The sequence below is a fragment of the Dermochelys coriacea genome, chromosome 3 (genome assembly GCF_009764565.3).
Source record: "Dermochelys coriacea isolate rDerCor1 chromosome 3, rDerCor1.pri.v4, whole genome shotgun sequence".
NCBI lineage: Eukaryota > Metazoa > Chordata > Testudines > Dermochelyidae > Dermochelys > Dermochelys coriacea.
This window is the reverse complement of record NC_050070.1, coordinates 70,182,627-70,209,038: the sequence shown is the minus strand read 5'-3', so window position 1 is coordinate 70,209,038 and position 26,412 is coordinate 70,182,627. Positions and strand designations below refer to the sequence as shown.

At 40.2% G+C, this 26,412-nt stretch overlaps 1 protein-coding gene across 3 annotated transcripts in view; it reads left to right on the top strand.

The window, feature by feature from the left end:
* Window positions 1-26,412, top strand: part of BACH2 (BTB domain and CNC homolog 2) — a 276,014-nt gene that overhangs the window by 151,288 nt on the left and 98,314 nt on the right. For all 3 annotated transcript variants that reach the window (XM_038394078.2, XM_038394080.2, XM_038394083.2), the window contains one exon: window positions 1,920-2,069. The gene's annotated coding sequence lies outside the window, so the exon portion shown is untranslated. The remainder of the gene's footprint in view (window positions 1-1,919; window positions 2,070-26,412) is intronic.

Below are 26,412 nucleotides of genomic sequence, written 5' to 3'. Positions count from 1 at the left end.
ATAAGTACACATGCTACCAATGGTGAATGATAGGAACATGCCCCCAAACCTCTTATTATCCTGTCGAGGTCTCCTTCAATCCAGTAGCAAGTCTTCTGAATTTTCACTTGTATGCTCTCCACAACTTAATTCATGCAGTTGTTTTTGTGGGCAGATGGAATGGAGACAGTTGAAACCTCTAGTTGTAGAATGTAAGATGAGGATTTGGAAAAAAGTTAGTTGCTTTTTCAAATTTCTAATTATGATAAGCTTTCTAAATTTGAAATTTTAAAGTCAGATTTTTTTAAGTGAATTGTCCCTCCCTCCTTTTTTTCAGCCCGTTCTACTTCAGAGATAACTCCCCCTTCAGAGTCAATTTACATGTCCTTTATGGATAACTCCTGCTTACTCCACTGTGGAGCACAGTGTAGGGTGGGGCTTGGGGAGGCAGTGCAAGCTATATGCACACTACTCACCACAGGACCCAGCTCCAGGAGGATTCCCTGCACACAGATGTGCAACTGCTTGTGTGGCAATTGATCAACCTTTAAGTATACCTATCTGTCATTCTTACCCCACCTAGTGGAGGAGCCAATGGTATAGTGGCTACTCTAGCTATAAAGTTGGTGTAGTGGGGACAGAGTGGCTTATGGGAAGGATTTCTTCTTCCTCCCAGCCTAATTGTTTCGCCTGGTCTCTAAGGCCAAGATATGGGCTGTAGTTCTTTCATTTCATTCACTATGTTCATCTGTGTTCTCAGAAAGCAATGCTGCATTGGTTTACATTCCATTCACATTCATAAAGATCAAAATCTGTAGAAATTAGTGAGCCCCTTGCTAATCAGTGAAAGTTTTCTATTGCCACTGACCAAGTAGATTTGTCGAAGCCTCTCCTATAAAATCACTTTTTGTTGGATACTGACTTGCATAGTACAGATTATTTTTTATTTTTTTGGCCATACGCCTTGATCAACATTAACATTTGGTGTCTCAGATGAAAAGGAATAAATTAATAATTTAACTTTCCTTCCCTGAAGCCTTCTAGAATAATGTTTAAACAAAAGAACAAACTTCAGACGGCAGTTTAAAAATCCCAGATGAAATCTAAGCTAAATTTTGGCAAACTTCAATATTAACAGTTCTTTAAATCCTCTATGATCTGCATATTATAAAGATTTTATTTAAATACTCCTGCATGTGTGATATGCACAGTTCTCTCATTGGATATAAAACTGACCTCTCAACAGAATCACAGAAGATGGAGACATCAGTCACTTTATACTTTCTAACTCGCCTTGTGCTTATAATGACAGAGGAAAAGTTTGTTGATTTTGCAAATGGCTTTACTCCCATCACTAAGATTACAGAAAACTAATTAATTATTTGTATTGCGGTGGAACCGAGGTGCCCAAGTCATAAACCATAGTGGGCTAGGTGCTGTACAAACACAGAACTAAAAGATGGTCCCTTCCTCCAAGAGTTTATAATCTAAATGTAAGACAAGAGGCTATAGCAGGGGTTGGCACTTCTCACAGCTCCCATTGGCCAGGAACAGCAATCCACAGCCACTAGGAGCTGTGGTTGGGGGGAGAGGCGTGTCTCCGGATGGTCAATATAAACAAAATGTCTCGCGGCCCACCAGCAGATTACCCTGATGGGCTATGTGCCAAAGGTTGCCGATCCGTGGGCTATAGAATAGGCATAATGTCTGATGGAGCCACAATGAGTTGAGAAATATGCCAATAATTCTGGCCTACATAAATACCTTGAAAATGGGTTTCCCTGGTTCCTTCATCTACTTCTGATATTCAACAGGCAAGAACCCTATAGCCTGATTTGTGAAGATTCTCCATGCAAAAGAATGAAAAAGTATAAGCCAAAAGTAACATCTAATGTAAATTTGATGTCTGAATTTTAATGATTGTCTTCATTTTGGTTTAGGTTTATATCAACTGAGCTGTCAGAAATTTGACTCATCAAGCTTTGGTGGTTCACATCTTAATGGATTGCTGTAGCCTCTTAATTTCTCCACTCATCCAGTTCCCGGCATCGTGAGAAGATTAGCCAGCACAGAACCTAGAAAAATTACATGTAAGTTTTGATTCAAACTCCTCTTCATAAAAAAAAGTGTAAAAAGAATGAAAATGTTTCAGACAAAAAAGCAAATAAGTCATAAGTCAAGCAAATTTTAGATGTCATAAAACATTAGGTTGTGAATAGATGGATATGAAGTCCTATGACTGGCTTTGTAAACTGAGCTGTGACTGTAATTTTGTCATTTTGAAGGATTTCTAAGTTTTCTGCTTCCATCATTGACCGTGGCAAAAAGTGCTTTAAAAATAGCTTAAGTATTTGTCTGAAAAGTGTACCTAGGTTTTTGCCACTTCAGGATAACTTATTTGTGTGAAGTATCAGGGGTAGCTGTGTTAGTCTGAATCCACAAAAACAACAAGGAGTCTGGTGGCGCCTTAAAGACTAACAGATTTATTTGGGCATAAGCTTTCGTGGGTAAAAAACCCACAAAAGCTTATGCCAAAATAAATCTGTTAGTCTTTAAGGCGCCACCGGATTCCTTGTTGTTCATTTGTGTGGGTGTTTTAATTGTTCTTATCTTAGTGTTTCAATCCAGCATATGTATGCTCTCCCAAAGCATACTTGAACCGCTCCTCAGAGGCTGGTTCAGATGGAATCTTTGCATGGTGGTATTGTCGGTATTCCCTAGCTTCTGCATGATGAAACCACAGTTCTCCCTCCCATGCTGCGCTCTCCCTCTTTCTCGCCTTCTGTTCTCATTGTTTTGTTGACCAATGGAGAGTGCTAACATAGTACCTTTATAGCTTAAGACTCTTCTTGTCTCTGTTACAGCTCCCACTTCTTCTCACTTACTCAGCCCCTTCCGTGTGAGGATCTCAATGGGGCAGAGACTAGTTAAGTGGTTTGCCAAAGATTAGGTTTTTCTATAGTATCTAACACAAAAAATCATACAAGTCAGTGGCAGAATTGGGCAGGAATAGAACCCAGGAGCCCTGAGTCCCAGTCCCACCTCTAATTGCTGGACCATACTCCTTCCCCTGCTGTATGCTCGTGATGTAACAATGGTAGAAGTTGTACATTAGCAATGAGCGTGCACACAGAGAATATAATTGTGTTATTTACTGTTGATTGCTGTAGATGGTAATGAGGTGGACAAACTCCCAGTAGACCAGGTCAAAAGGGATCAGTGTTCTGCCCTGGAGATAGGGGCTGAAACTCTGCAGGGAAGGCTCCCCAGGTGGAGGAAGTGGGCTGTGGAGTGCTGCTGCCCTGACCCAGGAGGCAGCGTATAAAGTGTGGGCGGAGCGGTCCCAAGGGTGGAACCCTAGGAGCAGCCGAGCTTGGGAGAAGGCTGGAGTTGAACTGTATCCTGTTAATTTCTTTGTTGATAAAACCAAATGTCAGGGAGAGGTGTGTGTTTTGTTTTTGGGCTGTGTTTTAGTGCAATTTGAGGAAAGGCACACAACCACCCATAGAGACAAATTTGTGCATCTGATCTTCATATTTTTTAACAATGCCCCACATCAATTATGCATTAGAATCTTGTACTAATGAATAAAAAGGGAAAATGAAGAACTATAATAGCTAATAAAATACATTGTCCACTTTAGTAATCAATTGAAGACATTTTGGGGTCTTTCATACCTGTTAAGATGCTGCCCTCTTTTGCCCATTCTCACTTTTGGGAGCAACAATGCAGCTCCTTTTGATAAGACTGGATCTTGCATTGCTTATGATCCGCACTCCTCTCTGCACAAACATGTGACAACTAGCAGCTGGTCAAATAACTCTACCAGAAAAATCTTAAGGGAATCCATGGAATGAAAAGTCATACTGGCCCAAGGTCTGGGACTTGCAGTAGTCTTTATAAGGACATCTGCCATCCGCGCTACTCGTGTCCCCATCAGGAGACTTTAAATCTTATTCTGTTCTTGGCAGTATTCATGCTGTTATGGCATTGAATGTTTCAACGTACTAGGTATAAAGTAAGCTAAAGGCACAAGTATGAATTTTACCATACTCATGGGGAGATGGGGATATCTGCAAAAAATCTCCCTAAGGGACCAAGGGTATAGTATAGTTTTAATAAAAACAGGCCGTCACTGGAACCAGGAAAAACTGAAACTTAACCTGCTTATGTCAGTGAAACGTGTAAATACAGCTGAATACTTTCCTACGGCAACACTCTTAAAAAACTATCCGTTGTCAAAAGAAAATTTTCAAATATGTAACTATTATTGTAAAAAAGTGTGGGAGGTGAGTTGGTGTGTAGAGAGACACATAATATGTGTTTGTCAGTGTATCCCAAGATCTAGAAGGAGAGCGGTTGATCAAAATAAATGATTGTACAAAAAAAAATCACAGAATTAGGAAAATGAAAGAAGATTCTGGCTGGCTGAAAGGGTTGGTAAATAGAGCATTTACCTCTAGGTAAGTCACAGAATTCTAGCCCAGGCTGGAAGTGAATGAAAGTCATTATCATCAGAGAGATGCTCAGTGGCCTGTGTGACATGAGGTGTTACATTTGTTCATTTTCTAGTGGATGCAAACTACTTGCAGACTTTTGCAATTCTGTTATGAGTCTCGCAATATTTGGTGTTTTTCATAAAGCCCCCATACCTGGAGCATGTGACTGTGAGCATCTCAGCTTTCATTTTTTAAAAAAAAGTACGCTTCTAGCCCTTGTGGCTGCAGGGAAAAAACTTGAATACTTGAATACTGGAGGCTTAAAAGCCAAAAGGCAAACAGAAAGAACCCAGATTTTGTTGTTTTTAAATTTCTTAAACTTTTGTGGCCTTGCTCATGATTGTTGAATGCTCATGGTTAGCAATACTGCAAATCCATGACAGAGAAATTAACTTAAAAATAGGTTTCAGAGCAGCAGCCGTGTTAGTCTGTATTCGCAAAAAGAAAAGGAGTACTTGTGGCACCTTAGAGACTAACAAATTTATTTGAGCATAAGCTATCGTGAGCTGTAGCTCACGAAAGCTTATGCTCAAATAAATTAGTTAGTCTCTAAGGTGCCATATAAGTACTCCTTTTCTTTTTAACTTAAAAATGGCACCTTAAGTGGCAGATTTAAAAGAGCAGTCAGGACTGAATAGACATAACTGAAAAACTCTTTCATCCCCTGGTCATAGCTGAGGTACACAGGTATGCTTATAATGCTGCTTCCTGTCCCATGGTTAATCTGTATTCTCCATTCTGACAGTGTAGCAGTGTTAGAGCACAAACGTAACTTGAAAAATGGGACATGGATTTGAAAAATGTTGTAAAATCCTTTTATATTTTTTTCTTGCCAATGATGTCCTCATGACCATGCAAAACTTGGAAAAAGACACAGGCCCTGTCCCAAGGAGTATGGCTAATTGCAATGTCATAAAGCAGCTGGTTACTGGCTTATGCTCAAACCTGCATCTGGATCCACACTAGCAGTTTCTGATGCAGAGTCAAAGCTTTAGTTGATTGATTAATGTCACACCATCATTCACAAACCTACATACAGTGATGGAGTAGGGAGGTTGGGAAGGGCTGTTTTCATCACTAAACAGCTCATATTTTGTTGCATTGCGCTATCTAATGGTACAAAACAAATGTATAACATAAAAGGGCTTTGATCAGATGCTACTGGAATTGCAGTATTAGGATGTGGCTACGCAGCTGTCCTGTTGAATCACCATGGAACTATGCTGCATTCTGAACTGCAATTTAAATACTAAGTTTAATTTTTTTTTGTTTTGATTTTTCATTATTTCTTTGTAAAAGAAGTAAAAATAACATACCAAGCAATGGCATTCTGAGGAATAATGGACTGCCTGAATTTGTACTACTTATGCAAATTCTTGTCTTGACAGTTCAGTAAGACTCTTAAAGGGTTTGAGCTAAACAAAATCAAATGGAAACTCATTTCTATAATATGTAGGTAATAAGAGTTCTCTTAAATAAAGTATTTTTAATCTAATTTTTAGGTTTCCTAAAACCTGCCCATCAGCAATCTGTGGGCAGATGTAAATTAATTTAAAAATTTGAAATGCGCCATTTGATGACTAAATGTCTGTCACACGCCTACCATCACCCAAATAATGAGAAAACAGATAGGCTTTATTGTCTATCTACAGGTCAAAAAACACATGCTTTGTTGGACCAACAGGGAAATCAGATTTCCAAAGGTGACAACTCAACCATTGGAACGCTTGGGTGGTAGACATTCATATCCTCTCTGTACTGTTATCAAGAGCAGCCCTGCTGATCTCAACTGTCATGGTAGTAGGTAAGAAGAGATGTGGTCTTAGGTCCTGGATGCTCAGTGGCACAGATTCTAGTTTCAGATGTGCCACATATACCATGAAATATTTCATGGGGAAAAAATCCTCTTCTTCAGTGCTCGTATTTTACATGACTGTAGAACTATTATATTCACATCAGGCCAGGGGCTTCAGAGTACCATTTAAAGTGTGTGGAGGAGAGGGATGAGGGGCAAGCATAGATTTGAAGCCCTTATCCCCCACCTGATCATCTTCTTCCCCTCTCAGGCACCGTCACCTTCCAGAAGCCCTTGCCTCCTCGCCCCCTCCTTAATTTACCTCTCTCTTATGGTGAGTCTCACCTTTGGTGACGGGTCTTGCTGTTTCCCTGAGAGTGCTGAGTGCTGAGAGGAGCTGGCGGGTGAGGGGGACCCGGGTATCAGCCATGGTGCGCTCCAAACCATAATATGTGCGGGCACTAAGTACAAGATCACTGCTCATGCGTGCAGCAAAAAAACCTGGGCAAATTGCATCCGTTGACCAGCAAGAGAGTAGAAAAACCGTCCAGGCAAGTAAAAAACTGGCAATGCTATTTTCTACCTGCATGCTTAAAAGTGGTCAGGCCATGGTCTGGGTGGGCCTCCCACCCCAGATCTTCCCCCTCCCCCCTACCTCTACACCCTATGCATCAGGCTCACTTCTTCAAAAGTGCACATCTGACTTGCATGTAAGTAACACTCAGTGTGTGAATGAGAGCTATGGGTTTGTGTACTTACATAGCTGTACATACATGTAACCCCAGTTTGGGCACACACATCAGGTGTTGTCCATGCACAAATTAAGCACACACGCAAGTGTTCATGCACTTCTGAAAATTTGGGCCATCATATGTGGAGAAGACGGCCACATATTCATGCACACTTATTTTCATGGGCAGTCTTGTCTGAAGGAGAGCACTGTACTCTCACTCGCTCTTGCTCTCCATTTTATGTTGCCCATCACTAGTATCTGAACACCTTCCACAGAAAATCATTAGGAAAGTCTGTAGTGGATTCCATGGAGTCTCTGGTATAGCTGCCTTTTTGAGGTCAAAACTCTGCTGGGCGGGAGGAGAGGTAAGAGTGAGTTTGTTTGTTTGTTTTATTTATTCATTTGTTAGATTTTATTAACTTCCTTTTTGGGGGTGGGGATGATTTTGAGGATTAAGGTTAGAAGCAGATGTCAGTGTTGAGAGCTTTCAGAGTAGCAGCCGTGTTAGTCTGTATTCGCAAAAAGAAAAGGAGTACTTGTGGCACCTTAGAGACTAACAAATTTATTAGAGCATAAGCTTTCGTGAGCTACAGCTCACTTCATCGGATGCATTTGGTGGAAAAAACAGAGGAGAGATTTTTACACACACACACACACACAAACACACACACACACACACACACACACACACACACACACACACACACACACACACACAGAGACAGACAGACAGACAGACAGACAGACCATGAAACAATGGGTTTATCATACACACTGTAAGGAGAGTGATCACTTAAGATAAGCCATCACCAGCAGCGGGGGGGGGGGGGGGGGGGGGGGGGGGGAAAGGAGGAAAACCTTTCATGGTGACAAGCAAGGTAGGCTAATTCTAGCAGTTAACAAGAATATCAGAGGAACAGTGGGGGATGGGGGGGGGAGAAATACCATGGGGAAATAGTTTTACTTTGTGTAATGACTCATCCATTCCCAGTCTCTATTCAAGCCTAAGTTAATTGTATCCAGTTTGCAAATTAATTCCAATTCAGCAGTCTCTCGTTGGAGTCTGTTTTTGAAGCTTTTTTGTTGAAGGATAGCCACTCTTAGGTCTGTGATCGAGTGACCAGAGAGATTGAAGTGTTCTCCAACTGGTTTTTGAATGTTATAATTCTTGACGTCTGATTTGTGTCCATTCATTCTTTTACGTAGAGACTGTCCAGTTTGGCCAATGTACATGGCAGAGGGGCATTGCTGGCACATGATGGCATATATCACATTGGTAGATGCGCAGATGAACGAGCCTCTGATAGTGTGGCTGATGTGATTAGGCCCTATGATGGTATCCCCTGAATAGATATGTGGACAGAGTTGGCAACGGGCTTTGTTGCAAGGATAGGTTCCTGGGTTAGTGGTTCTGTTGTGTGGTGTGTGGTTGCTGGTGAGTATTTGCTTCAGGTTGGGGAGCTGTCTGTAAGCAACGACTGGCCTGTCTCCCAAGATCTGTGAGAGTGATGGGTCGTCCTTCAGGATAGGTTGTAGATCCTTGATGATGTGTTGGAGAGGTTTTAGTTGGGGGCTGAAGGTGATGGCTAGTGGCGTTCTGTTATTTTCTTTGTTGGGCCTGTCCTGTAGTAGGTGACTTCTGGGTACTCTTCTGGCTCTGTCAATCTGTTTCTTCACTTCAGCAGGTGGGTATTGTAGTTGTAGGAATGCATGATAGAGATCTTGTAGGTGTTTGTCTCTGTCTGAGGGGTTGGAGCAAATGCGGTTACATCGTAGCGCTTGGCTGTAGACAATGGATCGAGTGGTATGATCTGGATGAAAGCTAGAGGCATGTTGGTAGGAATAGCGGTCAGTAGGTTTCCAATATAGGGTGGTGTTTATGTGACCATCGCTTATTAGTACCGTAGTGTCCAGGAAGTGGATCTCTTGTGTGGACTGGTCCAGGCTGAGGTTGATGGTGGGATGGAAATTGTTGAAATCATGGTGGAATTCCTCAAGAGCTTCTTTTCCATGGGTCCAGATGATGAAGATGTCATCAATGTAGCGCAAGTAGAGTAGGGGCATTAGGGGACGAGAGCTGAGGAAGCGTTGTTCTAAGTCAGCCATAAAAATGTTGGCATACTGTGGGGCCATGCGGGTACCCATCGCAGTGCCGCTGATTTGAAGGTATACATTGTCCCCAAATGTGAAATAGTTATGGGTGAGGACAAAGTCACAAAGTTCAGCCACCAGGTTAGCCGTGACAGTATCGGGGATACTGTTCCTGACGGCTTGTAGTCCATCTTTGTGTGGAATGTTGGTGTAGAGGGCTTCTACATCCATAGTGGCTAGGATGGTGTTTTTAGGAAGATCACCAATGGACTGTAGTTTCCTCAGGAAGTCAGTGGTGTCTCAAAGATAGCTGGGAGTGCTGGTAACGAAGGGCCTGAGGAGGGAGTCTACATAGCCAGACAATCCTGCTGTCAGGGTGCCAATGCCTGACATGATGGGGCGTCCAGGATTTCCAGGTTTATGGATCTTGGGTAGCAGATAGAATATCCCAGGTCGGGGTTCTAGGGGTGTGTCTGTGCGGATTTGTTCTTGTGCTTTTTCAGGGAGTTTCTTGAGAGCCTTTCTTAAGGTAGAAGGGCTTTTTCCACCGCTTTTCCCTACAGCTTGTCTGTTACACAGCAGTGATACAGGAACCAGCATGCCACTAGCTAGCCATTCTGATAAAGCTGGAAATATTGGCTATACATTTGTTTTTGCTGTTTTGAAAAATTAAATAAATTTGCAGTAAATATGTCCTATTCCATAATATAATCTGGAAAATATTAAGTGAATACCCACCAGGCAGCAATTGTACATTAAAGTATAAAGTACATATGCATCCATGTGTGAGAACATCTTCTAAAATAGTATGTGAAGAGGGAATGAACCAAAACTCCTGGTACAATGCTGGTTGAAACAGCTTCACTGTTGAAAATGTGGCAGGATAGTTGGAAGAAACAGCCATCTCCCTTTTCATTTGATGACTGTGTTAAAAGTACTACTATGGAGCCATTAAATTAAGGCAAATGCTGTTTATACTCTTTCTAGAGGTAATTGCTAGGCTTGAGAAGAGCTATGTTCCGTATGATATGATACAACACACCAAAATTGAATTATTTTGACACCTTTTCCCCGTCTGCCATTAATTAATGTTTGTCTCTCACTTCTAAGGCGTGAAGTGCTGCATATGTGCAAAGTATCATTGATTTATTTACTTTCTATTCACCTGGCAATGATGTTGTGACAAAGTTTTTCTCCTTGGTGTTGCAGGTGGCAGTCTGTGTGTCAGCCTGCCTGAGTCAGAGCTCTCACTTCAGCCCTGGTAAAGCTTCATTTTACCTCAGGGACTCTGATAACTAGCATTTCTCCATAGGTGAGATAGTACCTTTGCCAACTCTCCAGTGTCCCACAGAGTATCATACCTGCCAGTGCTTGTCATTTATTTTAAGAAAATACTGAAAGACAGTGACAGTGAAATCAACTTTCTCTAACCTAAACCAGTAAAAACTAAAATACATCTCACCACATAAAAGTTTTGTTTTCACTGCTGCTGAAATCCATCCCTCCCTTTTTGCAGCACAGTGTACAGTCATCTATTGCCCGACATGGAGGTGGTGTGGTTGAGACTCAGTGGCGTATGACCCACTTTTCATAATACTTAGATATCTGTGCTTTTACAACATGTTACAGAAGTTCATACGACATAAAATCACCAGAAAAGCATGTCTCTGATTTCAACAGTATTGTGTAAACTGCGGTATGTTCAGAGCAGCTGGCTGTGCATTAGGTTCCATGTTAATTACTAGAAGATGACAGGCAGTTTTGTGCAGTAGGTTGTTAATGAGAAAGCTTAGGTAGTCACATTTTCTGGAGTTGACGCTTTGTGACTTAATATTATTTTGTTGAAATAATACTTGCACATGTTTCCTGTTATGATTTGCAGAGAGTTTGGGCAAGAATATTGTAATTGATGCTTTAGTAGCCATAATACTTTGCATTTTCAAGAAGTGAGGTAGTTAATGAAAACGGACTGTCAACTTTCATTCCCCCCCAAACCTCCTTGACCGATCCTTTTCTGCAGTCTGCTCTGAGTGGTCTTTTTATTTTATTTTATCTTATTTTAATTTATTATTTAAACAAATCAAATCAGTCAGTTTGGGTTAGTCCTGTGCAAGTTTTCATGTGATAATTATGCTCATACTTGTATCTGTTCAAATGTGTGCAGGGTAAACAGAAAAATGTCAGGTATGGAGAAGAATGGTGAATGGAACCAGTGTACTGCTAGGTTATGATTTGTGCCATGTATGAAATTACAAAGTAATTTGCAAAGCAAGTTTAAGTAAAGTGGAATTTTTTAAGCATGATGAAATCATCCTTGAAAGCAGGCTCTCTCATTCTTCTAATACTACTATTCTGAGTATAAAGGGATTTTTTAAAAAAAACTACCACTCTCTGAAGTAAAATAATCAGGATAATTTTCCACTGATAACCCCATCAGTAACCCCTTTATAAATCACTGGTTTGAAAAAGCTAGTAAAGGAAGTGTGCCTTTGTTATCCGATTGCATCCTCGTTAATGACTTTAAAATTGGTCAGTGGTTAGCCCTCCTGAATTTGAGACCTGTTTGCCAGACACTGAATAAGATCAAAAAATGGAAGATGAATGCATGAAAGCCCCATTTATGTCCTATTGCAGTTTATCTACATTATAATCTGTGTCCTCGTTGTTAAAATAGCACAATGAAACCATAAATATAAACTGGAAAAATATGCAATAGGTTTTTAGCTACTTTGCATCCCTTGTTAAGATGAGCCATCAGTACTGGGTTTTTTGCATTTGTATACTTGCGCTGTAGGTGTTGGAAGTGTGGGTGGCCAAGAAAAAGCAGTGGTTACAATAAGATTTTCCATTTATTGCCCTTTGTGTACAACTAAAAATAAGACTCAGACGATTCAGAATCTGTAGAGCAAGCAGAATCATTCTGTTAGCTCTGATGACTGGCTTGCATGCAGCTTTGCCTCTGTCTGGTAAGTTCTACATTTGAGTACTTGTAAATGTGTCTTTGTTGAAATAAGAGAGAGACAGACAAGTTACTTACACTGTTAGTCTTCATGTAATACTCTATCAGCATTTTCTCATTCTAAAAAGCAAAGTATGGCTGATAAGAGATGGTGATGAAAGGATTTTGGAAGCAGAATTGTCCCTGTATCTGGAAAAAAAATCAGCTGTGAAGTGCTCATGGATTTTTAAAATCAGTCCTCTAAGACTACAATTGTATAACGCAAACCGTTGATCTATAACTTAATCTTTTTGATATAAATGCTCTTTGCCAGCGTTCTGAACAGCAAGTAAAGAAATGCCTAATGTTTACCATTGGCATGTAAAACCCCTTTGTTTGCACTATCAGGTAATAACATGGGTAACTGCTGGCTTGGTAGCTTTTCCAGGTAGCCACAGCTGTTAAAGAGTCTGCTAAACTAGTTAAAATGTACCTTTATTGAGTTGCTAAATCTACTGTGGCAACATTAATTAATAGAATGTCAGCTTGTGGCCAAGAAAAACACAAAAGAGAAATGTCGGCATTTACAGGGAAATTCAGAACTTTATGGTCTCTTCTCTGGTGCTGTCCCTGTTTCACTCATTAAGTAGCTGTGGCATTTCCAAAGAATGAGTATGTCTGTGCGTTTTTAGCTTTTCAGTTTGATATGATTCTTGAAATGGGTGAGTAAAGATGCTCCTGAATGTTTGCCTCTTTATGAAGCCAGCTTCTCCTTCATAGCCTTTTCTCACTTAAGAAGCTATGTAACTCCATGAAGTAAAGAGGATGTGGTATAGTGCAAGCACTTAGAGCCACACACAGTTGTTCCATGGATTATTGATGCTGTCTGTGGTGGGGGGTTTTATTATGCAATATTGAATCCCATTAAATTAGCTCAGCATAAACACTCACCCTTCTCTCAGGAGCAGAACTGTGTTGTGTGTCATTATTATTCTACACTTATCTCCTCATCTCTGCCTTTTTATTTAAATGAACATTTCTGTTCTAGCACTGGCTGATGTACAGTATAAAAGGCAAGAGAGTTGCTGCAGTAATCAAGGTTTTAAATATTTTGAGGTGGGAATGGGCAAAACTTCAGGAGTAATTAGCTACTGTGGTGGTGGTGTTTTCTGCAGGGAATTACGTTACATCTGTTATAATTATCTACGTGTCTTAATCCTGTAGGTGACCAGATGCTGACAAGCAGGGAAACATTTGTTCTCTTTTTTTTTTATGGATTCTCCCTATTTGATACAGATGTAGAAATGTTTTCTTTCTGCTGCTAAGCCTAATATGGATGAGGTCATATCTAATTGTTTTGAAGAAAATGCCAGGAGAGTCTGTATCATATGCTGAAAACTCTCTCACTTGATTCAGTGCTTTCCGATGAGCATGATACAATATTTACTTTTCTGTGGATATCGCTCAGATGATATTTTTAGTAACGGCAGGTAGGATGCATTGTACAAGAGTCAGTAAACAATGTAGTTGTCTTAATTTTTTTAAAAAGTAATACGACTGTATTTTCTCCTAGGAAGTAGGAAGGATCCTTTCTAGTTTTACCACTTCCCTGTTTAATTTGCCCACATTTTGTTGTATAGACTGTCCAAACTGAACAGTCGCAGGTGAAGGAGTTGAATTGAAATTACTGTCAGAGAATGAGAATGTTCTTCCGTTGGAGGTCAATAACCTATTAGGATTACTGCAGGTCATCTAATCTGGAAATTAGCAAGACTTGCTATTTAAATCGCCCTTTCCTTCCCATGGCAAACACACCTGCAATCAGGAACTTTTTCAAGCATAATTTTTCATAAATTCATTAAATTTGTGCTTCAGTTCCTAGCATGCCAAGCCAAGCTGAAATGCCCAAGAATGATCTTCTAGCACACAAAGATTTACTTAACATAACCATCCCTGCCTTGTTGCACCTTGTCATGGACTGGAGCTGCTGTGAAAAGGTGCAAAATGAGGTGGTGGCAGATCATACTGAGGCTGTGATGCCCCTCCCACACGTCCGTACGGAATGGCAAAGGCTTAGAAATGCTACCCAGCGTTACAGTATAAACAGACTCCGACTTAACAGTTGATTATTAGCTCACGCCTTTTATGTGCTGGAAGTATAGAATTGGCCGGTCATGTGCTCATTATTACGTTACTTGAATAATACAAAACATTAGCAATGGAGATTTACTATAATGATGTATCTCTGCTCTGTTGGTTTTGCTTTTAAAGCATTCAGTTAAGGAATGCTTTAGAGGTTATTGCTAAGGGATGAATCTTCAGGAAAATTGGAATTTTCAAATAAGATTGACATTTGGAGTGAGAAATATAAATCTAATGAGAGTATTTCAGCAGAGGTTTGTAATTAGGGATGAATGGAATAAATTTTGTACATGCACTCTACAAAAGGACACAATGGAAGGTGAAATTGCACACTCTGCAGTGAATGAGGGATGAAAGCCAATGTATCAGTGTCATAGCATGACAGTGTAGAGTATAAATGATACTGTCACTGAGTGCTGCAGAAGGTATCAAGGGAATTCCACTCCAGTAAATTACATTACTTAGTCAGACCTGAAGGCATTGTGTCTGAATGAGTGCAGGGAAAAAAGGTTGTCAGCACAAAGCAAAAGATATTACAGAACAACTGGCTGCAGGGTTCGAAATAAGTGTTTTTCTGAGGTTTATTGTGTAAAGCTCTTTAGCTGCTTTTTTGTTAATATTTTTAATTTTAATTACAGTTTATTGGTGAGGCAATAATATTTTCCGGAGGTTTCCTTATACATAGTGCATAAGTGCATAAAACGTCTGACTTTCAGAGGTGCTGAACATCCACAGCTCCCATTAACTTTGGTGGGAGTTGTGAGTTCCCCACACTTCCGAAAGTCTGACCCAAAATTGGTGTGGTGATCTTTTAAAATGTCTTTATTGGGGGGGGCCCTCTGGATTCTATGGTTTCAGATGCTAGGAATTGGAATGCCTGAGCTTTTATTTCTCCATTCTAGTTTTTAGGCATTCAGATATTGTGGTGATTAATAGTGCAAGTACCAGGATGGATAATTTCGTGATGGCAGTCCAGCAAAAATGCTAAGGTTTCATCCATCCAAATGTATACTGTACAAGCTACTTTCCTGCTCTAATCTTTTTGCTGAACATAACTCCATGTCCGCACAAATGTCTACTAACTGTTGCTGTTTCATTGCCTTACCTTAGGCTGAGAAAACATACTTCCAGACTTTCTCCAAAACTGTCTCTAAATGCCATTTCTTGAATAAGTTGACAGAGTTGCTTTAAAACAAGGCCAGCACTTTCCCCAAAGACCATATGCATCATTTCTGAGGTGCTGAAGTCTACTTGGGTCTTCTAGTAAAATGTTAACAGTTTTGTATTACTTAATTACATCTTTTCCACCTGCCTGCTCATTAAAACTCTCATTGAATGTATCTCAGTAAACAGTAACATGGGAGTACACTCAGTAGCTCCTATATCCAGCATTCTGATGCGCACATTACCTCTGAGGTGAAGCTAGCCTCCCAAATAGCAGAATAGTGTCCACACAGCACAACTCAGCTAACAGTTTTCCATTTATTACTCTATTATTTTAGTCATTCTTCACCTGTAATTATGGTTTTAAGCTGTGTAAATATTAGTGCAGTTCGGTTTTGTCAAATTACTTGGCTATCTGTAAGAACCAAGTTTGAAAGGGGATGACAGAGAAAGGAATAAGCATTTAAATTTAATAATATATTGTTTAAAATGGCATGAAAACTCCCACTGAGTCATTTATAACATGGCACAATTAAGCAGAAGTGAGTGCATTACTTAAAACAAATCAAACAACAAACAGTTTGTATAATAAATGTGTCAAGCATTATTTGACCAGGTCTAATAATAAGGACCAAATTCCTCATTTGCATTCATGTAACTCCCATTGGCTTCTGTGGAGGTTGTATGGCTATGACTGAAAAGCAGAATTCTGCCCTAAAAATTCATCCAGGTGAGAGGGAGGGGGCAAAACATAACTACATCTAATCTGAGTGTTTGTCTCGTTTGAATTCCATTTTTTATTTTATGCTAATATGTATTGCTTTGTGCAGGTGTATCTCTGTATCTGCTGGATAGATGTATACAGTTGTGCTGTATACAGTTGTACATGCGGCATAGGTGCTGGGCCTAGGGGTATGAGGGGTGCTGCAGCACCCCTGGTCTTGAAGTGGTTTCCATTATACACAGGGTTTACAGTTTGGTTCAATGGCTCTCAGCATCCCTACTATACAAATTGTTCCAGCACCTCTGACATGCAATCTGTGTTGTTCTGTACGTCTATAAAAATGTTGTACTTTAACATGCCTTACATATGGTATTTTAGCTCCAGAAAGCTGCCATTTTTGGATACTGTACATATTTGTATTTTTGCAGAGCTCCATAAGAAGTACGCTTCCAAATAAAACATTTTTCTATCATGCAATTTCAATCTCATGAAGTAATCCTTCCACATTTTAAAATGTGGCTTATACCCAACGTAGTCTCTGCATTCTGTTATGCAAAGCAATCCTCATCCATCATTCTCTCTAAAATCCTTTGTTCCTGCCTCCATAGCTATGTATGCTGTGGTGTTTTCCTTTTTCTGGAGCTGATCCTGAAGCCCTTTCTCACATGAGCAGTCCCACAGAAGTCCTCAAGGTGCGTAAGGGCTACGAGATTGGACCCTAAATACTACTGTTGAGGAGGGTGGGGTAGAGAGAACTAAAGTGAACATGTGTGCCTTAAGAAGAAAGAGACTAAAAAGTATTCCTCTGACTTAAGAAAATGTTCACTTCCTGAGAGAAATTGAGCATGTTGAATCATCTTTGGATCTCATGCTAAATTATTTTGTTCTGTAAATGGCTCCATTCCCTTCCTCCCTCTCTTAAAAAGGCTGCTGCTATTGTATCTTGTATAAAGGATTTATAAATAAATATGCCTGTGGAAGAAAGTGTCTATAGTTAATTGAACTCAGCCCTCTAACAGTTCAATATTGTAATCTTATTACAAACACTTTTGGTAATGCCATACCATGAAATTTGCCTTAACAGAAACTTTCTATAGTCTTTGATTTGTTTTTTAAAAAGTCAACCCATAATATTAGTGTTACTCTTACATATATCGTATGTTAAACTGACAATTGATGTGTAAAAACTGACATTTGCATGAAGTTCCCAAAACTGCAGTAAAAGAAACTTTTGTTCTGACTTGGTAGGAAAAAAAAATGCAAAATAACACTAGTCCTAACAGCAGAGATGTTCGTATAAAGACATGTTCTAAACAATAAGGTCATTTATTCATGTATGACATAAGTACGTAGGAATTTAAATAATGAGAAATCTTGTGAAATGCAGTAAAATGCACACCACTGGCATTGTGAAGTTCCCCATCTATAAAGCCCTATTCTCAGGAAAAGAAGCTTTACTTTTGCTTTGAAAATCCATTATCATAAGTCACTCTTTTTAAACACTTTTCTCACTGCAATATTAAAGTAATTTTATATCCTAAGAGGAGCTCTTTTGTAGGACAAAGTGGGTGGGAGGGCTGTATTTTAATTGTGGTTTATAATGCTTCTCACAACCCCAGCTTCCCCAAAATCTGGAAAACCATCTCATTCTTAGGTTTTCCTCTTCTCAATTAATTTTACTCCCCTCCAAGAAGACCCTTTTTAGAATGTCCATCTGTTTAAATGGCTTATTCATTCTCCGGGCACCCTTTCTGGATTCCACAAAAAATATTGTTGGGAGGGAAATTATTAAAGGCTTAAGTAAAATTTTCTCTTTTTCAGATTGTAAGGGAGATATTACTACTTCAGGGAGGCAGTGTTGTCTACTGGTAAAACAGGAGATCTGGCCTTTACTCTCAGTTCTACCACAGCCTTTCTGTATGATCTCACACAAGGTTCTTAACTACTCTCTGCATCCGTTTCCCCATCTGTAAAATGGGGATAATAATGCCCACCAACCTTAAAGGAGCATTTTGAGCCAAAAGGAAAATGTGCTATATAAGGGCCTAGTAGCACAATTATACAGGACAGGACCTTCACAAGGCACTTAACAGTAGATAAAGCATGCCATATAGTGAACAAAATCCCCGGCGTGAGAAGACCACAACCTAGAGAGTCACAAGCAAGGAAAATAGAGTGTGAGGCAGTGTGAAACAAACCATGTCTCTCTAGTGGTCACTACAGCTGGATTGCTTAAGGGAACAGATGGGTTTTCAGGAGGTTTTTTGAAGTAAGAAAACGAGGGTTCTTGGCGCATTGTAGTTGGCAGTCTGTTGAAGCATAAGGCATAGCACAGAAGGACGCATAAAGTCAAGAGTTACAGAAGAGGACCATGAGAACAGCTTGGAAGAAGGGCAGGGGATAGAGAGTGCCTGGGGAATGTAGGAGGTGGTAATGCCATAGACTTAATCAGGGATAGGGGAATGGGTATATAGAAGGTACCTCCATTCTTTGGAAATGGTATGGGAGAGCACTGAAAAGGTTTTTGAAGTCTTGGACCATTTCTCAAGCACTGATTGCTGTGCTTGTTCTGCAAATGTAAGTCTTCATCGAAGTAAGGCAAGGTACTATAGTTGTCTGGGAGTGATGAAGATCTTCCTCAGAGATGACTGAGATTTAATCTATAATGGTGTTAAAGTATTTGCAGATGCGTTTGCAGCTCCATTAAAAATCTTCATGACCAGAGAAATGTTTCATCCCTGTCTCTGTTGACACAAAAGATTGCCTACTGATAATTGCTTTGCTTAAGTGTCTGATTATATGCCAGAAATGAGAGCATTCTATGTTAGGTCATCTTTAATTATGCATGTACCACCTGTCAGCTCTAAATCAGGAGAAGATTAGTTTTCTCTTTGGATTTAGTTTACGGAAAAGAAGAGATCTTTCAGCCAGAGGAATAGACTGTTGTAAACAATATCTATATACTGAAGTTTTAAAGGAATCCTCTTGATCCTCCCTGATCATTAGTAAGCTATTGGCACATCCAAAAATATTTGAAACATTTGCCTGAGCTAGATGGTGATGATTTTCAGGGAGAGAGGATTTGGATCCATCTGTTGCATTTCCTAATTTTTCCTTTTCACCATTTCATATGCACAGGGTAAGCAGAGATACAGGGTGAGTAGGAAATGTATTGTGAACTGGTGATACTGTAGTTAAGGTTCCATTAATCATTTGATTGTAAGCCTCTACCTTCCAGTTGTATTATTTTTTTAGCTCCAACAGTGTGGTGCTAAAATAATGCTAAAAAGACAAGCCCTGCCTAACAAAGTTTACAATCTAGAAGACAGAAAATTTAGGAAGGGACGTGAGCCTTCGCAGTAGAAGTGACAATTGAAGAGGAACTTGAGTGAAGAGACAGAAGAGGCCTGGAAGAGTGAGATAGGGAGGATGTTTGATGTATAAATGGTATGGCGTTACAGTACCTACTTATAACCTTCTCTTAAAAATACTTTGGGACTGAAATTTTTTATAGTTTAGAGACTAACAAATTTATTAGAGCCTAAGCTTTCGTGAGCTACGGCTCACTTCATCGGATGCATTTGGTGGAAAATATAGTGGGGAGATTTTTATATACACACACAGAGACCATGAAACAATGGGTTTTATCATACACACTGTAAGGAGAGTGATCACTTAAGATGAGCCATCACCAGCAGCAGGGGAAAGGAGGAAAACGTTTCATGGTGACAAGCAAGGTAGGCTATTTCCAGCAGTTAACAAGAACATCTGAGGAACAGTCCGGGGTGGGGTGAGGGGGAGAAATAACATAGGGAAATAGTTTTACTTTGTGTAATGACTCATCCATTTCTAGTCTCTATTCAAGCCTAAGTTAATTGTATCCAGTTTGCAAATTAATTCCAATTCAGCAGTCTCTCGTTGGAGTCTGTTTTTGAAGTTTTTTTTGTTGAAGGATAGCCACCATCAGATCTGTAATCGAGTGACCGGAGAGGTTGAAGTGTTCTCCGACTGGTTTTTGAATGTTATAATTCTTGACGTCTGATTTGTGTCCATTCATTCTTTTACGTAGAGACTGTCCAGTTTGGCCAATGTACATGGCAGAGGGGCATTGCTGGCACATGATGGCATATATCACATTGGTAGATGCGCAATTGAACGAGCCTCTGATAGTGTGGCTGATGTGATTAGGCCCTATGATGGTGTCCCCTGAATAGATATGAGGACAGAGTTGGCAACGGGCTTTGTTGCAAGGATAGGTTCCTGGGTTAGTGGTTCTGTTGTGTGGTGTGTGGTTGCTGGTGAGTATTTGCTTCAGGTTTGGGGGACTGTCTGTAAGCAAGGACTGGCCTGTCTCCCAAGATCTGTGAGAGTGATGGGTCGTCCTTCAGGATATGTTGTAGATCCTTGATGATGCATTGGAGAGGTTTTAGTTGGGGGCTGAAGGTGATGGCTAGTGGCGTTCTGTTATTTTCTTTGTTGGGCCTGTCCTGTAGTAGGTGACTTCTGGGTACTCTTCTGGCTCTGTCAATCTGTTTCTTCACTTCAGCAGGTGGGTATTGTAATTGTAGGAATGCATGATAGAGATCTTGGTGTTGTTTGTCTCTGTCTGAGGAGTTGGAGCAAATGCGGTTATATCGTAGAGCTTGGCTGTAGACAATGGATCGTGTGGTATGATCTGGATGAAAGCTAGAAGCATGTAGGTAGGAATAGCAGTCAGTATGTTTCCGATATAGGGTGGTGTTTATGTGACCATTGCCTATTAGCACCGTACTGTCCAGGAAGTGGATCTCTTGTGTGGACTGGTCCAGGCTGAGGTTGATGGTGGGATGAAAATTGTTGAAATCCTGGTGGAATTCCTCAAGGGCTTCTTTTCCATGGGTCCAGATGATGTAGATGTCATCAATGTAGCGCAAATAGAGTAGGGGCATTAGGGGATGAGAGCTGAGGAAGCATTGTTCTAAGTCAGCCATAAAAATGTTGGCATACTGTGGGGCCATGTGGGTACCCATCTCAGTGCCGCTGATTTGAAGGTATACATTGTCCCCAAATGTGAAATAGTTATGGGTGAGGACAAAGTCACAAAGTTCAGCCACCAGGTTAGCAGTGACATTATCGGGGATACTGTTCCTGACGGTTTGTAGTCCATCTTTGTGTGGAATGTTGGTGTAGGGGGCTTCTACATCCATAGTGGCTAGGATGGTGTTTTTAGGAAGATCACCAATGGACTGTAGTTTCCTCAGGAAGTCAGTGGTGTCTCAAAGATAGCTGGGAGTGCTGGTAACGTAGCGCCTGAGGAGGGAGTCTACATAGCCAGAGAATCCTGCTGTCAGGGTGCCAATGCCTGAGATGATGGGGCATCCAGGATTTCCAGGTTTATGGATCTTGGGTAGCAGATAGAATACCCCAGGTCGGGGTTCTAGGGGTGTGTCTGTGCAGACTTGTTCTTGTGCTTTTTCAGGGAGTTTCTTCAGCAAATGCTGTAGTTTCTTTTGGTAACTCTCAGTGGGATCAGAGGGTAATGGCTTGTAGAAAGTGGTGTTGGAGAGTTGCCTAGTAGCCTCTTGTTCATATTCCGACCTATTCATGATGATGACAGCACCTCCTTTGTCAGCCTTTTTGATTATGATGTCAGAGTTGTTTCTGAGGCTGTGGATGGCATTGTGTTCTGCACGGCTGAGGTTATGGGGCAAGTGATGCTGCTTTTCCACAATTTCAGTCCGTGCACGTCAGCGGAAGCACTCTATGTAGAAGTCCAGTCTGCTGTTTCGACCTTCAGGAGGAGTCCACCCAGAATCCTTCTTTTTGTAGGATCTTCAATCTCTCCGGTCACTCGATTACAGACCTGAGGGTGGCTATCCTTCAACAAAAAAACTTCAAAAACAGACTCCAATGAGAGACTGCTGATTTGGAATTAATTTGCAAACTGGATACAATTAATTTAGGCTTGAATAGAGACTGGGAATGGATGAGTCATTACACAAAGTAAAACTATTTCCCCATGTTATTTCTCCCCCCCACCCCACCCCCCACTGTTCCTCAGATGTTCTTGTTAACTGCTGGAAATAGCCTACCTTGCTTGTCACCATGAAAGGTTTTCCTCCCTTCCCCCCGCTGCTGGTGATGGCTCATCTTAAGTGATCACTCTCCTTACAGTGTGTATGATAAAACCCATTGTTTCATGTTCTCTGTGTGTGTATATAAATCTCCCCACTGTATTTTCCACCAAATGCATCCGATGAAGTGAGCTGTAGCTCACGAAAGCTTATGCTCAAATAAATTCGTTAGTCTCTAAGGTGCCACAAGTACTCCTTTTCTTTTTGCGAATACAGACTAACACAGCTGCTACTCTGAAACCGGTTTTTATAGTTTGTTTCAGGGAAACATGAATTCTGTGGGAAGTTTGAAGGCATTTTTGGTTAGCAGAAAGTTTGGGGTGGTTGGTTTTTTATGTTATAGAAATATAAATAATGAATCTGCCATTTTATGTTCAGTACATACTGAGGTGGGTTCTGGGCAGAAATGGAGAGAAGGTTGGTTGCTCTCTGCTCTTAGTTTCAAATACCAAGATTTTAGTTACATTATTTAGTTTTAAGCAGGTAGAGTTTTCACCCTTCTTGTACCCCAGTACATCAATTTATCTATAGGATCATAGAGTCGTAGGACTGGAAGGGACCTCAAGAGGTCTTCTAGTCCAGTCTCCTGCACTCCAGGCAGGACTAAGTATTATCTAGACCATTCCTGTCAGGTGTTTGTCTACAAATCTACAATGATGAAGATTCAACAACCTCTGTAAGCAATTTATTCCAGTGCTTAATCACTCTGACAGGAAAGTTTTTCCTGATGTCCCAACTAAACTGCCACTGCTGCAATTTAAGTCCATTGCTTCTTGTCTTATCCTCAGAGGTTAAAGAGAAAAATTTTTCTTCCTCCTCCTTGAAACAGCCTTTTATGTACTTGAAAATTGTTATATCTCCCCTCGGTCGTCTCTTCTCCAGACTAAACAAACCCAATTTTTTTCGATCTTCCCTCATAGATCATGTTTTCTAGGCCTTTAATCATTTTTGTTGCTCTTCGCTGGCCTTTCTCAAATTTGTCCACATCTTTCTTGAAATGTGGTGCTGAGAACTGGACGCAATACTCCAGTTGAGGCCTAATCAGCACGGAGTAGAGTGGAAGAATTACTACTTGTGTTTTGTGTACAACAATCCTGCTAACACTTCCCAGAATGTTTGCCTTTTTTGCAACAGTATTACACTGTTGATTTATATTTGGTTGTGATCCACTATGACCCCCAAATCCCTTTCCACAGTTCTCCTTCCTATGCAGTCATTTCCCATTTTGTATGTGTGCAACTGATTTGTTCCTTCCTAAGTGGTGTACTTTGTATTTGTTCTTATTGAATTTCATCCTATTTACTTCAGACCATTTCTTCAGTTTGTCCACATCACTTTGAATTTTAATTCTATCCTCTAAAGCACTTGCAACCTCTCCCAGCTTGGTATCGTCTACAAACTTTATAAATGTACTCTCTGATTTATGAAGAGATTGAATAGAACCAAACTCTGAATAGACAGATCTTTGTGGGACCCCCCTTAATATTCCCTTCCAGCACTGATAACTACTCTCTAGTAATGGTTTCCCAACCAGTTATGCACCCATATTATAGTAGCTCCATCTAGGTTGTATTTCCATAGTTTGTTTGAGATGGTCATGCGAGACCGTATCAAAAGCCTTATTAAAGTCATGGTATACCACATAGGGTACCACATAGGTTATCATACAGTTTTGTACTGCTCCTTATCACCACTGTATCTAAGCACCTTCTACATGAGAAATTGGCAATAGCAGAGTCTCTAGTAGACTTTGTGGAATCTGTGATAGTATATATACATAGGTAGATAATCTATAAATTATATAATCTAAATTTAACCCCTTTTCTGGGATTTGGCTTTACTGCTCCAATTACCTCCTCAGGCTTCGGAAAGTAATATTTCAGTACTGGAGAGATTGATTTACTAATGCTGAAATATTTTCAGCAATAATGCTGTGAGAAGGTATTATCTGGAGAAGTGCAGTAAAACAACTAGCAAATGTGGGCAGCGGACGTTTGATGATGGTTATTACAGCATTACTGTTCAGATCACATTAGGCTTTGACTGGTGCATCTCAGTTGCATAGGTATTTTAGGCTGTCATTTTGCATTTGTTAAATGGTAGTGTTCTCTCTTGTTGAGACATAGGGTTGGATTCATCCGCACTGGCACAGGGAAGTGCAAATTGCCATCTTGGTACTACTGGGGAATGGAACCTATAATCGTCACACAGAGCTCCACAGGTGGTTTGCGCTTCAAACTGCCCTAATAACTTTTGGGGATATGCCTGTGGGTTCTACCTTCCAATAGATGGGATACTGTAAGCACCTTGTGCCGCTGCACTTCTCCTACCTCCTCCAGGAGGACATTTTACCACTAGGGGGCTGTGCTAGTGACTGCATTCGTGGACACTTAGCTAGCTGTTATTTCCTTGTTTAGTATGAGTGTGCCATAGCTACATTATTTCTTTTTCTTAATGAGATAAACTACACCTGAATTCTGTTCCTGTTCATTGGTAGTGGTGGTTTCAGGTTTTATAGGGTTGTTCAGGTTGGCAAAGTTTTGACTCGCAGAAAGAAAAGGAGTACTTGTGGCACCTTAGAGACTAACAAATTTATTTGAGCATAAGCTTTCGTGATGCATCCGATGAAGTGAGCTGTAGCTCACGAAAGCTTATGCTCAAATAAATTTGTTAGTCTCTAAGGTGCCACAAGTACTCCTTTTCTTTTTGCGAATACAGACTAACACGGTGGCTACTCTGAAAGTTTTGACTGACTTCTTTCTAATTTTCTCCTTCACAGCCAGTGGTCCTAATAGTAATGCTATATGTAACTTGCTCTGTTTCACTGAATTTGCTTTGCACATATCTGGAAAGTTTATTTTCCTTTGTGTTCAGAGTTTGTTCCTTGAGATAATTAACTTTGCTGTGTATGTAGATTTGACCTGTTGATAATGTACATTTTTCTGAGTTGGTTTGAATTTGCTAGTGACTGCCAATTGTTACAAGAATTCATTGTGCTATTCATAGTTCATGTGCATTTGTATTCATAACTTGAATTAAATGGATTAAAAACTGGCTAACTTGTAGGTCTCAAAGTGTAACTGGATTCTTCATCACTGGCAATTTTTAAGCCATGGTTAGTTGTTTTTCTAAGGATATGCTCTAGAAATTATTTTGGGAGGTCTGTGGCCTATGTTATATAGGAGGACAGACAAGGTGGTCTCCAATAGTCTTATCTGGCACTGAAAACTAGGAATCTGTAAAAGGAGTTAATCCACTGATGATTAAAGAAGGCAGAAAAATGATAACCCTTTTATTAGTGCCCAACAAAGTGAAACTTTTGAATAATAGATATGTGCCAAATACTTCAACATTTTGGGTACCTGCCTAAACCACAGGTAGAGTGAATGTTTTCCTGCCTCTTCACTGATTACTCTGCCTCCAGACACAGTACTTTAATCTTTACTCTTTAGTTTCTTAAAAGAACCTTCTTTTAAAAAGAAGTGTTTATTACATTTTGATGTTATTTTCATGCTGGTGAAATCTGCTATGCTATGTTCTTTGTCTCTCATCTGTTTTAAATTATGCACATTTTTCAGATTGTCTTGTACTATGTGTTTATATAGCACCTTGCATCTTGGCTTGGGCTTCTAGGCACTACTGTATTACAAATAAATAATAAGCCCTCTGTTATTCACAGTATAGGTCACCTTTTTTTGTCTATTAACAACATTGATACTGGGCATGTCTTTTTTTCAAAGAACAAAAGTGTTCTCCATCATTTGTTCACATTCTACTTTATTGTAGGATTGTTCACGTATCCTGGACTGTTAGCGATGACTTTTTTTTTTAAGATCTTGACAAATTACATTATATTTTGTAAACAGTTACAAGAGAATTAACAGTATCTCGGATTTTGGGCCTTCCTAATCATAACAGCATCTGTTTAAGAATTGTGGTACGTTTTGTTTTTCTAATGTTGGAATTAGTATTACATTTTTAGATTGATTCTACCATGAGAAGAAGGGCATAGCTTCTGGAACTAGGTGTGCTGCCACCCCCACCCTGCATTATACACAGGGTTTGAAGTTTAGTTCAGTGGCTCTCAACATCTCCACTATTGAAATTGTTCCAGCACCCCTGAAGAGGGGTAGTCCAGATTTGTGCTCTAAACCAGGGATGGCCAACCTGTGGCTTCGGAACCACAGGCAGCTGTTCAGAGGTTAATATGCGGCTCCTTGCATAGGCACTGACT